Here is a 14064-nt window from a genome sequence, read left to right on the forward strand (position 1 = left end):
TTAGGTAATATGGTAAAAATAGCAAAGCAAAGCAGTTCTAATGGGAGGACATGCATCCGACTGAACTACACTCCTGAAAATAAAGCTTCCTAGTTTCATTTAGACTTAATAAACCAAATAAACTTAAATAATTACATAGTTTTCTTTTACATAGCTTTAATAGTAAACGCTAAAATAAGTTTCCCCAGCTATATCAGGAAGACACATTTAGGCCCAATCCCATTTCACCCCTCGCCCCTACCACTTAGCCCTTAGCCCTCTGTTTTGCATGTTCACGTCTAAGGGTGGGGTGTCCCAGTTCTTGCTGAGATAGAGGGGGAGGGTGAAGTGTTAGGGCTACATGGCCCTGCAAACTGAGGTTTTTCAGAGACTCCAAACGGAGTGTTATGAGAAAAAAAGAAAAACCAGCAAGATGGCTGAACAAGAGACCAAAGAAACCCTCAAATGTGAGAATTTTCTCTGTTATAAAATTATGACAACCACTGTATTATCTTAGTTTAATGTCGTTTCAGTGTATTATGGTCGTTTTCTTCATAACAAGCATAAAAATCGCTAATAGCATGCTAATGTCTTGGTAGCTAGCTAGCTAACTTTCCCATTTCACCTTAAATAGTCCAGCAGTTCTCACGCCTGAAGCGCCAGAATGTAACTGCTGCACCATTTAAGGTGGAATGGGAAAATTCAAGCAAGAATATAAAAAATAATTGTCTTATCCCCCTCTTTGAAAGCATATGATGCCCTAAATGTAACTAAAGCCCAGCAGTGAGGAGCTGAACTTTACCCCCCGGGTTGCCTACAGAGCAGCGCTAGTAGCTGTTAATGAAGCAGTGTTGTTTTTTTTTGTTTTTTTTTTAATTTGAGGGTTGTCCCATTTCGTAGGGCAAGATTTCAACCACTACCCCTTGTGAATCTACAGTGGGCTATATTATTTTTATGCAAAAATGATTGAGCGTTTACAAACTGTGATTTTGCACAGCGGAAGAAATATCATTACAAACATAACATGCATTATAGCTAGTTTGCCAGCTACCAAAACAAAGGGGGATTTATGAGCCAGGCATTATGTAAACTATGCATTATTAAATGGTTAAGATGTAAACAGTCATTCGGAGTGGTTTGGTGTGAAATGGTCCATTCTAGAGAAACTTCAGCCAAAACCGTTCACAGTCACCAGGTATATGCACAGCAAAAAAATAGTCTCTAGACGTTTTCTTTAAGATTCACGACTAATATCCAGTTATCAATATTGTATCTAAAAACTCAGACACATGTCGGTTCACTGGTGGTTTTTGATAGTAAATAAAATGGCTCTATTTGCATTGTAGACCTCACTAAACCTGGTTCCTGTCACCAAACCTGTAACACACTTTTAGTTCCTCTGCACTGCACCACAGCTCAATGCATCACATCAAAACATAATATATAGCCTTCACATTATGTGGAGATTCTTTACCATTTAAAAGACTTTCACATTTCCTCACAGCAAACTTGGCTCTTTTAAGAAGCTTCCATTAACACTTTCCTTAGGGAACTGGAAGTGGTCCTTCTGCTGGCATCACTCCAAAGAAACCCCTCTGGCACCTTTGATTTTTAAAAGTGAGTCAGAAAATGAGGAGCATAGGTTAAAAGAGAACTAAAATAGCGTGAAGAAAAGTTCTCTCTCTGGACGTGTCATCCTCGAGCGCCCACTTCACCCATAAACTACATCCTCCCGGCAGACAGCCATAGTGTCCACATTCCCTCGTCTGTGACCCCAGAGGTTGAGTCGTTTATTCTGACTCCCTGCAGTGTCATTATAATCCTGAGGTCACGTTCAGAGGAAGTCATGCCTAACATCTGGAAAAAGCGTTGGGGTAGGCTTCCTTTAGTAAATAATACTGTTTGATGGTTTAGGAGACAGAGCTGTAGCTCAAAGCGGAAGGACACAAGAGCCTGGACGCAAACATGATATCACTTTAGTATATAAGACGTGAATGTAACTTACAGTCCTAGAGTGACGTACGTGTGACAAATGGCTTTGTAATGAGACCGGGCTGTGGGTGTAACATGGCATGAGACAAGGCAGTAGTTTCATATAACACACAAAGACATGAAGAACTAATCACTAGAGTGTGTAATTGCTCTGAACGGTGGTGAAGTTACTGGTTCTTTTAAAGAAAACATTCTTCAAGGCAGGTTGGGGTTCAGAAAGGTGAATGAAGAGACTTTACTCTAGTACTATAGTATCAGTAGTAGAGGGGTGGAGTGTCCAACGTAACACATGACTCACAAATTTTGTTGATACTTACATTTTGAAAATGTTGAGTTTGCAGGTGGTTGTCTGAAAAAAGTGACATAAGCTGTCTTGGAATAAGTTCAACACTACTGTACTATGATTGTTTGCTGACTTATGTTACAGCAGTTATTAATAGTCCTTTCTTTTTCTTCTTAAAGATTAAGAGACCCTTGTTAGTCCCACAACGGGGAAATTTCACCTCCACATTTAATCCGTGCAGTGAAACAACACATACACACTGGTGAACACACACACACTAGGGGGCAGTGAGCACACTTGCCCAGAGAAGTGGGCAGCCCTATCCACAACACCCGGGGAGCAGTTGGAGTTTAGGTGTCTTGCTCAAAGGGCAAGGGCACGTACTGTCGGCTCAGGAGATTGAGCCGGTGACCTTCCAGTCATAGGGCTGGTTCCAGCCCACGACATTTTTTACCTGTTTTAAGTAATTTTAGTAACATAAGCTCTTTATACTAGCAGATAATTTAGCTTGCTTCAAGCACATTTCTTAAAACAAGCAAAATTATTTGTGAATATAGTGAGATAATTTTACTTAATAAAATTACTTAAAACAAGTAAAAAATGTTTGGAAATAAGTTAAAATCTCAACAGGAGAAATATTGGATTTATCGATTAGATTTAAGATAAGTTTACTTGACGATACTACTATTTGCAGTGTATTTAGCGTTATTGGGGTATTTTGCTTAAATATTTCTAATAATATGCAGCTCAGACTAAGGAATTGGGCCTTCTAGGCCATCAGAGAAAGCCTAATGACTTCTAAGCCTAATGACTTACATGTCTGTAATTTTTATTTCATTTTTATTCAATAGAATCATATTTGTATTTAAACTCTTCTGTTACAGTACTGCTCTTTTCATTGTTAAATTCTGGATGAAAACAAAAGGGTTACATTTTTCAAACACCCAGCAGAAAATTGGCCAATCAGAAACTGGTGTCTAGATAGATATAGCTAAGTGAGCTCTACTGTTGGTTAGGACTTCAGGAGCTGAAGAGAGGGCCTAACGCATTATATTAACCATCAGCATAACAACGAAGTGACAGAGGAATCAAATTTTAATAGGCAGGACCAATTTTGTGAGAAGGGAAAGCCATCTGATTATGTGGCAGCTTGATCAGTGCATTTCTGTTCATCAGTGCAAACAGCGGCGGCAGCTATGTACCAGGCCTCGGTACTGTAAGAGTCACTAGCTGCGCTCCAAAGCCTAGGCTGCAGCCAAGGCAGTGCGGGTCCTCGATAGGACTGTCCTATGAAGACTCCTCCATAGAAGCCTATTGGTCACACAAATGGAACAGTCCTAATGAGGCTGCGTGGTGACGTCACCAGGGAGGGAACTGGTGAGAGAAAATGAAGCCCGCTGCATTTTGTTTGTTGCTTTTTCACTTATTCACGGAAATGGAGGAGATGTTCTTATGTAGTATGATAAACTACATATTTACAAATACTGCTAAATAAAATACGATATATGGATGAATTCTTTAATTAATCAGTGATTTTACACTTTATAAGGTAACAAAGACGAATTCAGGTACGTGAACAACTTATGTTTTAAAACAAGCTCTGCTCCAACGGCTTTGTTTCCCACCATTTTCATGGTGCTGTTTTTTTTTCCTTCGCTTTATTCATGCACAGAGAATTGTGGGTAACTGACGGCCTGGAAGGATACGTCTGATGTGTCCTTTAAATCACTCCGAATGTAGGCTGCATTTCTAGTCTGTATACGAAGGGTTCTTCACTTTGGAACGGCCTACATTGACGTAGTGGCCGAGAATGCAGCCTACCTCGGCTGCAGCCTAAGCTTTGGAACACAGCTACTGTATAACTTCTACGAGGTAAAATATGTCTTGACGTACTCTGTAATGCTGTACAACAACAGTCTTCAGGGGGAATCTCAAGAAACGTCTATCAGACTGTCCTCTAGGAATCAGAGAATGTGACCAGAAGCACGTCATACTTACATAATCTGTTTAACTACAAAAAAGAAAAAAATCCAGTGGCCTGTGTTTACCTACGATTTGCTCCCACAGTGTCAGTAGTACTATTACTCCCACCACTGCTACTACTGCTCCGGTTACTAAGTGATATAACTTCGGCTCCCTAAGCCTGGCATTCAGTCACTCTAACACAGCCGTATCTGGCACAAGGCTGTGACTATGGCAACAAGCTTGTGGAGAGAGGAGAGCGTCTGGCGTGTCAGCAGGTTCGAGAGTTGGGGGAGAGACAGAGTGTATTTACTGGGTGAAGAGTGTGATTCAGACACTGTTGTGAAATGTCCCATCATGTAACATATATAATATGAGCTCAGCATATTGTTAGTTCCATTATTTTAATAATTTAATAGGTACATATACACTCACTGGCCACTTTACTGCACTTGTTTCATAGGTCAACATTCAGTTTGAGCAGAGGGGCCTGACTGTATTTTGTCTTGGAGAGCCAGAGTGCAATGTTTGAGCCGTGGGTCAAAAAGACAAACAAACATTCAAATAAAGAAGGTGGGTTTCAAATTGAGTTTTAAAAATGCATTTTACGTCATTATACTGTACTTACTTGCTAAAATACTTCAAAAATACACAGATTTTATTAGTGATATAGAACAACCTCTCTCCACCTCCCCAACACCCCCTTCACCCTCCAAACCAAATGTAAGATAAGGGCCTGCTAAGGTTAGCGATTAGCCAGCATCATATATCATGCAACACTCTGCACCATAACCGAAGCTAAGTTACAATCAACAGTTAGCACTCTTCTATTTAAATCACATGGCTAAGCTAACTAGCTAATTAGGGATGTCAAACAAGAGTGTGTCACACGTTAGGAAATGGTATATTCCATTGTGGGGTGCTTGAAATTGTAGTAACCCAGTTGTTAAGAAGAGCTATTTTGTCCTTTCAACAAAAATCAAACCACATTGGGAGCCACAACATTTTATGTCCATTTCTTGGCTGTAAATATGTCTCAGTGTGCTAATGTACCAGCGCAGAATAAAAATGTAATATAAACAAAAACACAGACTAACTTTGTTCTGCTTTAAGCTTTAACTCAGCTATAGCCGCTTTTCTCGCATCTCGGGCAGGAAACCTTTCCACAAAAGTAGAATAATTTCTTGTAAAATGTCTCTCAACATTCGACCTTTTACGAGGCTGAAGTCAGCTTCTCATTCGCCAGCTTCTCGTTTGAATTGTCCCGTTCCGTCTTAAATGGTGCCTCAGGTGCCAGTATGTAACTGCTGCACCATTTAAGGTGGAACGGGAAAATTGAAACAAGAGGCTGACTTCAGCTTCGCAACTTGACAGTTTCTTACTGTAGATTAAATGTTTCAGGAAACCAGCTGGAGTGATTATGAATGCAAATAAGTCCATTCGTTTTCGTAATTATCGATGTTCATCTTTAATCTTTCTCTTCACCGTTTCTTTAGCTACTAGCCAGACGAGATTGTTGTCTGTGTTGCTATGGTGACCAGCAGTCTGTGCTCTGATCTTCAGGGTTAAAGGGTGAATTAGCAGTTATACATTAATTCCAGCATTTAAGACCATTTATTGCTAAAACTAGTAAAGGAGCCGCATGCAGCTTCAGAGCCACATGTTACCGACCCCTGTTGTAATGCATGTGTCATTCCGACATGGTTAGACAAACTTTGTGATGTTCGCTATTAAATACAGATAATCATTAAATACAGGTAATCATTAGGAAGCCTTACTTCCTTTGCAAGGGGGTCAGACCCCCTCAAACCCCCAGTAATCTTCAGATTGTATGTGCAGGCTTACTGAAGTACATAATGAAGTGCTAAAGCATTTCCCTAGAAAAGAATAGAATGTAGAGCAACACATATTTCTGTATACAAGCTCAATGAACAGTAATGTATTATAAGCCTATAGTCCGCAGTGGTGCTGTATGTTTGTATTCTTGTTTACTGACCACCGGTCAAGACACCGTTAGCATTCATTAAGAAGCCCCGACTTAATTACAAATCTCTATGGAAGAAAAAATCTATTTCCTGCCCTTTAATCCTCCAATAGCTCATCTTCTCTCCCTCTCTCTCTCTCTCTCTCTCTCAGTAGTAGCTGAATGCCTTGATCTTCAGCGATAATGGTTATAGTACACTGTGTAATAACTGTAATTATCTCATATCTATAATGAGGACTTGTGCTTAAACTCAATACAACTCAGAGAGAGAGAGAGACGCAGAAAACAAGAGATGAGCAAACAGCTCTAATGAAATCAAGTCTTTCTTCAGGGATCGTGTTGCGCTGCTCTCTCTTTGTTCATTGTCTGTGTTGCTCTGATAAGGCAGGCTGAGGGTGAGCGTGAGGAGAGTGTCACTCCTTTCCATGAACACCAGGAGTAGTTTCAATTGAATTTAAATATGCAATCCAATTTGCCAGCCACAATCAATAGACGCATGAGTGAAGTCAGGGGGAAAAGGGAGATGATGTCAGATCACACTCACCCTCAGCTGCCTCTACCTGAGTGAGTCATGTCTCGCATCCGTATGTGCTGCTGCAGGCGGAATACAAATCTCACAGTGTGGGGGAGCATCTCAGTGCTTTTCATACTTTCTCAGGACAAAAAGGCCCTGACTTTGTATGAAAACCAGATTAAAAAAAACAGCCCTTACAACCACTTGCAACATCAGAACCAAAAAAATTGGACACATTGAACTGCTTTGTATAATCTTTATTTATCTAAATGCTTATGTTTAAGTGGAATATACACCCATCAGGCATAACATTATGACCACCTCCTTGTTTCTACGCTCATTGTCCATTTTATCAGCTCCACTTACTATATAGGTGCACTTTGTAGTTCTACAGTTACAGACTGTAGTCCATCTGTTTCTCTGCATACTTTGTTAGCCCCCTTTTACCCTGTTCTTCAGTGGTCAGGACCCCCATGGACCCTCACAGAGCAGGTACTATTTGGGTGGTGGATCATTCTCAGCACTGCGGTAACACTGAAGTGGTGGTGGTGTGTTAGTGTGTGTTGCACTGGTCTGAGTGGATCAGACACAGCAGTGGAAATCAGTGGAAAATGGTCAAAAAAAGGTCATAATGTTATGCCTGATCAGTGTATAATAAAGCATTTCCAAAACAATTAATTAGTTGCTTTTTTCCAGTGTGTTAAAATCAAATACAGTAATTGTGTAGTATGATGTGGTAGAATTGTTTGTACCTAATTTCACTTAAAATATAAGTATACAAAACACATAATTTGAACGTTTGCATATGACTTTTGAACTCTCTACTAAAACCCTTTCAGCAGAGGTGATGAATGAGCAGGTGTCTACATACTTTTGGACACATAGTGTTGTATCTAATAATAAGAATCTAATGTATCTAAAGTGTCTCTGGTGTTTCAGTCCTACATGCAGTCAGTTCTGCTGTTCTGCTCTCACTGCCAAACACAGTTAGTCTGCCTCTTAGGGAGGTGTGAGACAGTGATGAACACAGTGTCTGCACTGCAGGAGTGAAAATCCAGAAAAAAAAAAAAAAACATCAGGAAAGAAAGTAAATGAAATAATAATCTCCATGATTTACACTTTTCCCCATTTCATTTCATGCAGTTTCTCCAAAGATTTCCAAATCAGCATGCAGTCAGTGTTTTTGTTAGAATGGATAAAAATGGTGTGTCACAAATTCACATCCAATGAAGATCAAATGAACAAGAGAAATGGAGTTTATTCAGATGTTTACTGAACATCCAGCTTCAGTATTAGTTCACTTATTGATTGAAAGCTGGTAAAAGGTTTAGCTGGTTTTATAGGCCGGCAGTACGTAGGTACAGTGTGTGATCAGTGTGTGATCCAGGGTGTGGGGGGTTGTTGGAACTGTTAGATGATGTCAACATGCAGATGAGAAGCGCATCCGCCCCTTTGATCTGCTGCGTGTACACACCCTGGATGATGTCACCCAGAAAAGTTCTATCAGTATCAGAAAGAGAGAGAGAGAGAGAGAGAGAGAGAGAATTGAATTTATCCACAACCTTTACTGAATCACATGGTCAAACATAAGATACCTAAACAAGAAGTGAGGGAACAAAAAAAAAGGGGGGGTGGTGGTGGTAGAGAGAGAACCAGCATGACAAAAGACAGACAAAGAGAAAGAGAGAGTGAGGGTGGGTGGGTGAGAGACAAAGAGAAAGAGAGAGAGAGAGAGTGAGAGAGACAGAGAGTGAGAGAGAGAGATGAGGACAGAGAGAATGAGAAGACAGTATGTTAGCTTGGTGAAGATGTCTCCACAGTGAGGTTGTATTCTGTTGCCCTGTCCTTCTGTCTCACTGCACTTAAGAGCACTGAATACACTCCCAACCTTACAGGAGAGGCTCAGAGCTGATTACACACGGCCATAAACTCTTACTCACGTCCTGTAAATGAGCTAAACGCTGACTGGAAACGAGAGCAGCTCTGCATTATTGAGAGTGATATTCTAATGAGATCATCTACACTGTAAAGCTTCACTGGCAGTCAGACTGAATTGCTCATGTCGTTCACTGATTTTCAGCAACTGTTTTTTCATGAACACTCTAAACCTTCATTTTTGGGGTGTATCATTACAAAAAAACACGTTTGTATATGACTTTTTACTTGTGTAGTGTTTAATAACACATCGCCTTGAAGACAACCTCACACTGCTTACACACGCATATGGAATAAATTTTAAAAAATGATAAAGGAACTGTTGGGGATTGTGGTGGGGCAGTCATGAGCTGGAGGTTAGGGACCCAGCCTTGCGACTGGAAGGTCACCGGTTCGATCCCCTGAGCCAACAGTATGTGACCGAGGTGCCCTTGAGTAAGACACCTAACCCCCAGCTGCTCCCCGGTCATGGCGGATAGGGCTGAAAACCGCGCTGGGCAAGTGTGCTCACTGCCCCCTAGTGTGTGTGCACTCACTAGTGTGTATGTGGTGTTTCACCATACGGATGGGTTACATTGCGGTGGTGAAATTTCCCTGTTGTGGGACTAATAAGGGTCTCTTAATCTTCCACATGTTCTTCTGTCTGCTGATTTTTAAGACTTTACTAAAGGGTAGTGTTTGTAAGGATACACAAGCAAGCAAGCAAGCAAAGCTTATTTATGTAGTGCTTTTTACAACAGGTGCTGTCACAAAGCTTTACAGAAAAATCAGCATTACAGAAAAAAAAATCCAGGTCCGAGCCCCCATGAGCGTCGCCGGTGGCAACAGTGGCATTGAAAAACTCCTTTAGAGGAACCAAGACTCAAAAGGGGAACTGGTCGATACCGGATAGCAAACATCGTTAGTATGAAGTATTACAAAACGGGGAAAACAGGTGGAACAAATGATTAATTTGAATAGTTTTAGTTTATGCAGCAGCAGGAGGGTCAGTTCATGAGGGTGAGGTTTGCACAGCATTGTACAGCATGAAGTTGAATGGTGGTCAAGCCAGTCCAGAAGGCTGGCGAGCAGTGGGCACCCGATCAAGGCAGAAGAAGCAACAGCATTAGACGCACAGGATGGGCAGCTGTTCACTCGGCAAAGAAAGGAAAACACTCAAAGAGTCAGTTCTGTAAAGAGTGACTGGTCACAGATTGCAGTGTTAGCAGAGCAGCAGAGACTCCGGCAGGTCTAGATCTGACAGGGAAAACTAATTACCAAAGGCTTGACTATACAAGTAGGTTTTTAGCCTAGACTTAAAGGCTGAGGCAGTGTCTGAGTCCCGAACATTAACAGAAAGACTATTCCAAAGCTGGGGGGCTTTGTATGAGAAAGCTCTCCCCCCTGACGTAACTTTATTAATTCTAGGTACTAATAGTGAGCAGCACCTTGTGATCTAAGTAGGCATGATGGTTCATAGTGAGAGAGAAGTTCACTCAGGTACTGAAGACACGAGTCCGTTTAGAGCTTTATAACTCCGTAAGAGAATTTTATAATCCAACTTTAACTGGTAACCAGTGTAGGGTTGATAAAACTGGGTTGATATGGTCAAATTTTCTGGTTCTAGTAAGAACTCTGGCTGTAGTGTTCTGGACCAACTGAAGCTTTAAGGCTTTTGCTGGAACATCCAGACAGCAGGGCATTACAGTAATCTAGCCTTGTCGAGATAATGTAGAGAGATAAAGCGAAGCTGGAAAATGGTCATGTAAAAATGAATGATGTCTATTTTTGATACATAAACCCACACAAATGTCAGAACTGGACCTCAGAAAAAAATAAAACGTTAAAAACGTAATGCCCTTTAAGGCTGATTTTGGGAAGGTCAGGATTGTCCACTGTTGCCATCTAGACGCAGTAGCGGCTGCTCCAGAGATATACAGCCTCAGGATGTGTCTGTATCTTCAGCCTAAGGTCCAGTCTGATGTAGAGTGTCTTGCTTCGCCACCCTTTTTTTCTGGATTTTCACTCCTGCAGTGCAGACACTGCGTTCATCACTGTCTCTCACCTCTCTAAGAGGCAGACTAACTCTGTTTGGCAGTGAGAGCAGAACAGCAGAACTGACTGCAAGTATGACTGAAACATCAGAGACACTTTAGTAACCAAACTGTCGCATATAAGTGGAGCTCCATACACTGGCAGCAGCTCACTGTCCATTTTATCAGCTCCACTGACCGTATAGCTGCGCTTCATAGTTCTACAGTTACGAACTGTAGTCCATCTGTTTCTCTGTATAATTTGTTAGCCCCCTTTTACCCTGTTCTTCAGTGGTCAGGACCCCCACAGCAGGTATTATTTGTGTGGGTAATTCTCAGCACTGCAGTAACACTGACGTGGTGGTGGTGTGTTAGTGTGTGTTGTGTATATGGGTGGATCAGACACAGCAGTGCTGCTAGAGTTTTTAAACACTGTGTCCACTCACTGTCCACTCTATTAGACGCTCCTACCTTGTCAGTCCACCTTGTAGATGTAAAGTCAGAGACGATAGCTCATCTGCTGCTGCACAGTTTGTGTTGGTCATCCTCTAGTCCTTCATCAGTGGTCACAGGACGCTGCCCTCAGGATGCTGTTGGCTGGATATTTTTGGTTGGTGGACTATTCTCAGTCCAGCAGTGACACTGAGGTGTTTAAATCTCCAGTCTAATGTATATACAGACTGGGACGTTGCTATTTTACAGTCTGATAATACGCGCAATACAGCTACTTTACAACGTCATAGCTAACTAGCTAGTTGCCAAATTCACGTTAGGGGTTGGGCCAGCAAGAATTCAGTCCAGCTGCAATGCTATGCATTTGATAAGCAGCCTGACAAACAGACTCAATCGCTCATCATATGCAATGACCAACATACATACAAGCATGTCTAAATGCACATTGCTTATGGCACAGCGACATACGTGCTACCATATTAGCTAACATCACCTAACATATTAGCTAGCATACGAGCTAAAGCTAGTCAAATGAACTCATTGATAGGTTGGTATGGTGTAGTGGGTAACTCCTCTGCCTTCTATGCTGTAGACTGGGGTTCAATCCCTGGCTTGTAAAGCACCTTACGCTATACCATTAAGAGTCCTTGGGTAAGACTCCTAACACTACCTTCACCAACCTGTGTAAATTGAAATTGTACGTTGCTCTGGATAAGGGCATCTGCCAAATGTCATAAATGTAACGACAGGTGACCATTAGCCACAAGATGAGTGCCCTGCCAGCCCAAACGTCCAGTTGCTATCTTTAGTCCTATCCAAACAAATGAATTAGTCACACTGATTAGCTCACCTAAACCATCAACATGCAGATCTTGATCCCAATGAACTCAGCAACTAAACATCAATTTCCAATCCCCCTTTCATTGCTAAGATCTTAGAAAAAGTGGTCTCACATCAGCTGAGCTCCTATCTACAAGAAAAGTCTCTCCATGAGATGTTTCAGTCTGGCTTTAGACCCTTTCACAGCACTGAAACAGCATTAATTAGAGGAGTAAATGATCTCCTTGTGTCTCTCGATAGTGGCCATATTTGCATACTAGTCCTTCTAGATCTCAGTGCAGCATTCGATACTATCGACCACAAGATCCTCCTTGATAGGCTGGAAAATCTGGTTGGTATCAAAGTTCCGATCTTGTCTGACAGACCGTTATAAATTTGTCAGTGTTATCGTCCATTCTGCGTAGTTTTTCCCCGTTTTGTATTCTAATATTTTATACTAATGCTGTTTGCTATCCGGTGATGACCAGAGGAGGATGGGTTCCCCTTTTGAGTCTTGGTTCCTCTCAAGGTTCCTTCTTCTTGCTCTTATGGAGTTTTTGCTTGCCACTGTCACCACTGGCGACGCTCATGGGGGCTTGGACCTGGATTTTTCTGCAAAGCTGCTTTGTGACAACACCTGTTGTAAAAAGCACTATATAAATACACTTTCACTTGACTTGACATTAGCTGGCATAAGGAGTAAACGTAATGCTCTTTACCGGTCGATTTAAGAAATTCACAGCCAAGTTAACATCATTAATACTTTTTAAGTTACCTATAAATTTTCAACAAGTAATAATTAACGCCCTTGCAACACATACCTGTGTGTCGCCTCCAAAATCATCCATTTGCAACGCGTCTCCACCATCTGAAGATTAGATTGTAATGCTACTCGTTGTCGATATATAACCCAGGGATGCACAGCTGCATCAATGTACAAATGAAGACATTATAGTAGATATGGTCTTTGAGTAGCCTGTTTACGTTTGTTCAGTGACACCAGCTGTGTCTGATCCACTCATACCAGCACAACACACTAACACACCACCACATCAGTGTTACTGCAGTGCTGCAGTGCTGAGAATGATCCACCACTCAGATAATACCTGCTCTGCAATGGTCATATGGAGGTCCTTGTTGAAGGGGGGCTAACAAAGTGTACAGAGAAACAGATGGACTACAGTCTGTAATTGTGGACCTACAAAATGCACCTATATGGTCAGTGGAGGTGATAAAATGAGTTTAGATAGAAGGAGGTGGTTTTAATGTTATTGCTGGTCAGTATATGTATAAGACTCGTGCTCATCCAATGAAATCAAGGGTATTAACAAGGAGTCTGTCCCCCTTTGCTGCTGTAACAGCCTCAATTCTTCTGTATAGGATTTATATTAGATGTTGGAACATTGCTGTGAGGATTTGATTGCATTCAGCCTGAAGAGCATCAGTGAGGTCAGGCACTAATGATTAGTTCTGGATCATGCTTCACTCCAGCTCATCCCAAAGGTATTGAAATGTGCTTCGTCATTCCAGAGAGCGCAGTTCCACTGCTCCACAGCCCAGTGCTGGGGGTAATACCCCTTTTATACCCCTCTCGCTGACACTTAAATGGCCACAGTGACCATAGGCTCATGTGTGGCTGCTCCAGAGCATCCCCACCTGTATCAGTAATAGGTGCTGAATTCACTATTGAGAAGGGGTGTCTGGATACTTTTGGATATATATAGTGTACATGCGTGCATACTGGAAGGTTTTTTTCCAGTAGTGACCCCATCTTGGTAGTGCTATTTTGATGGTCCGCTGTAGATGCCTTGCAGATGTTCAGCTCAAATTCCTGCTACATGGTGTCTGACTCAACTTTTCCTTAACCCTAAACCTACCAGCGTGTTGTGAAAGTGAAATGAGAACAATTCACCGACGTTACTGTATCTCAGCCATTCGTTTCTTAATCTCAGATCATCTCTGACATTCTTGCTGAGACCAGTCGCGTGTAAACAGGTCATACACCAGCAGCGCCTCTTTCTCACCTTATGTGTCAGTGCGGTGGATGTGGTGGTAGGTTTTGCCAGGGCATACAGGAACGAGCACTGAGGCAAACGCAAACCTGCTCTTGCGAGATTTATCTTATAATCGC

Source organism: Colossoma macropomum, unplaced genomic scaffold (assembly GCF_904425465.1).
Source record: "Colossoma macropomum unplaced genomic scaffold, Colossoma_macropomum, whole genome shotgun sequence".
NCBI classification, from domain to species: Eukaryota; Metazoa; Chordata; class Actinopteri; order Characiformes; family Serrasalmidae; genus Colossoma; species Colossoma macropomum.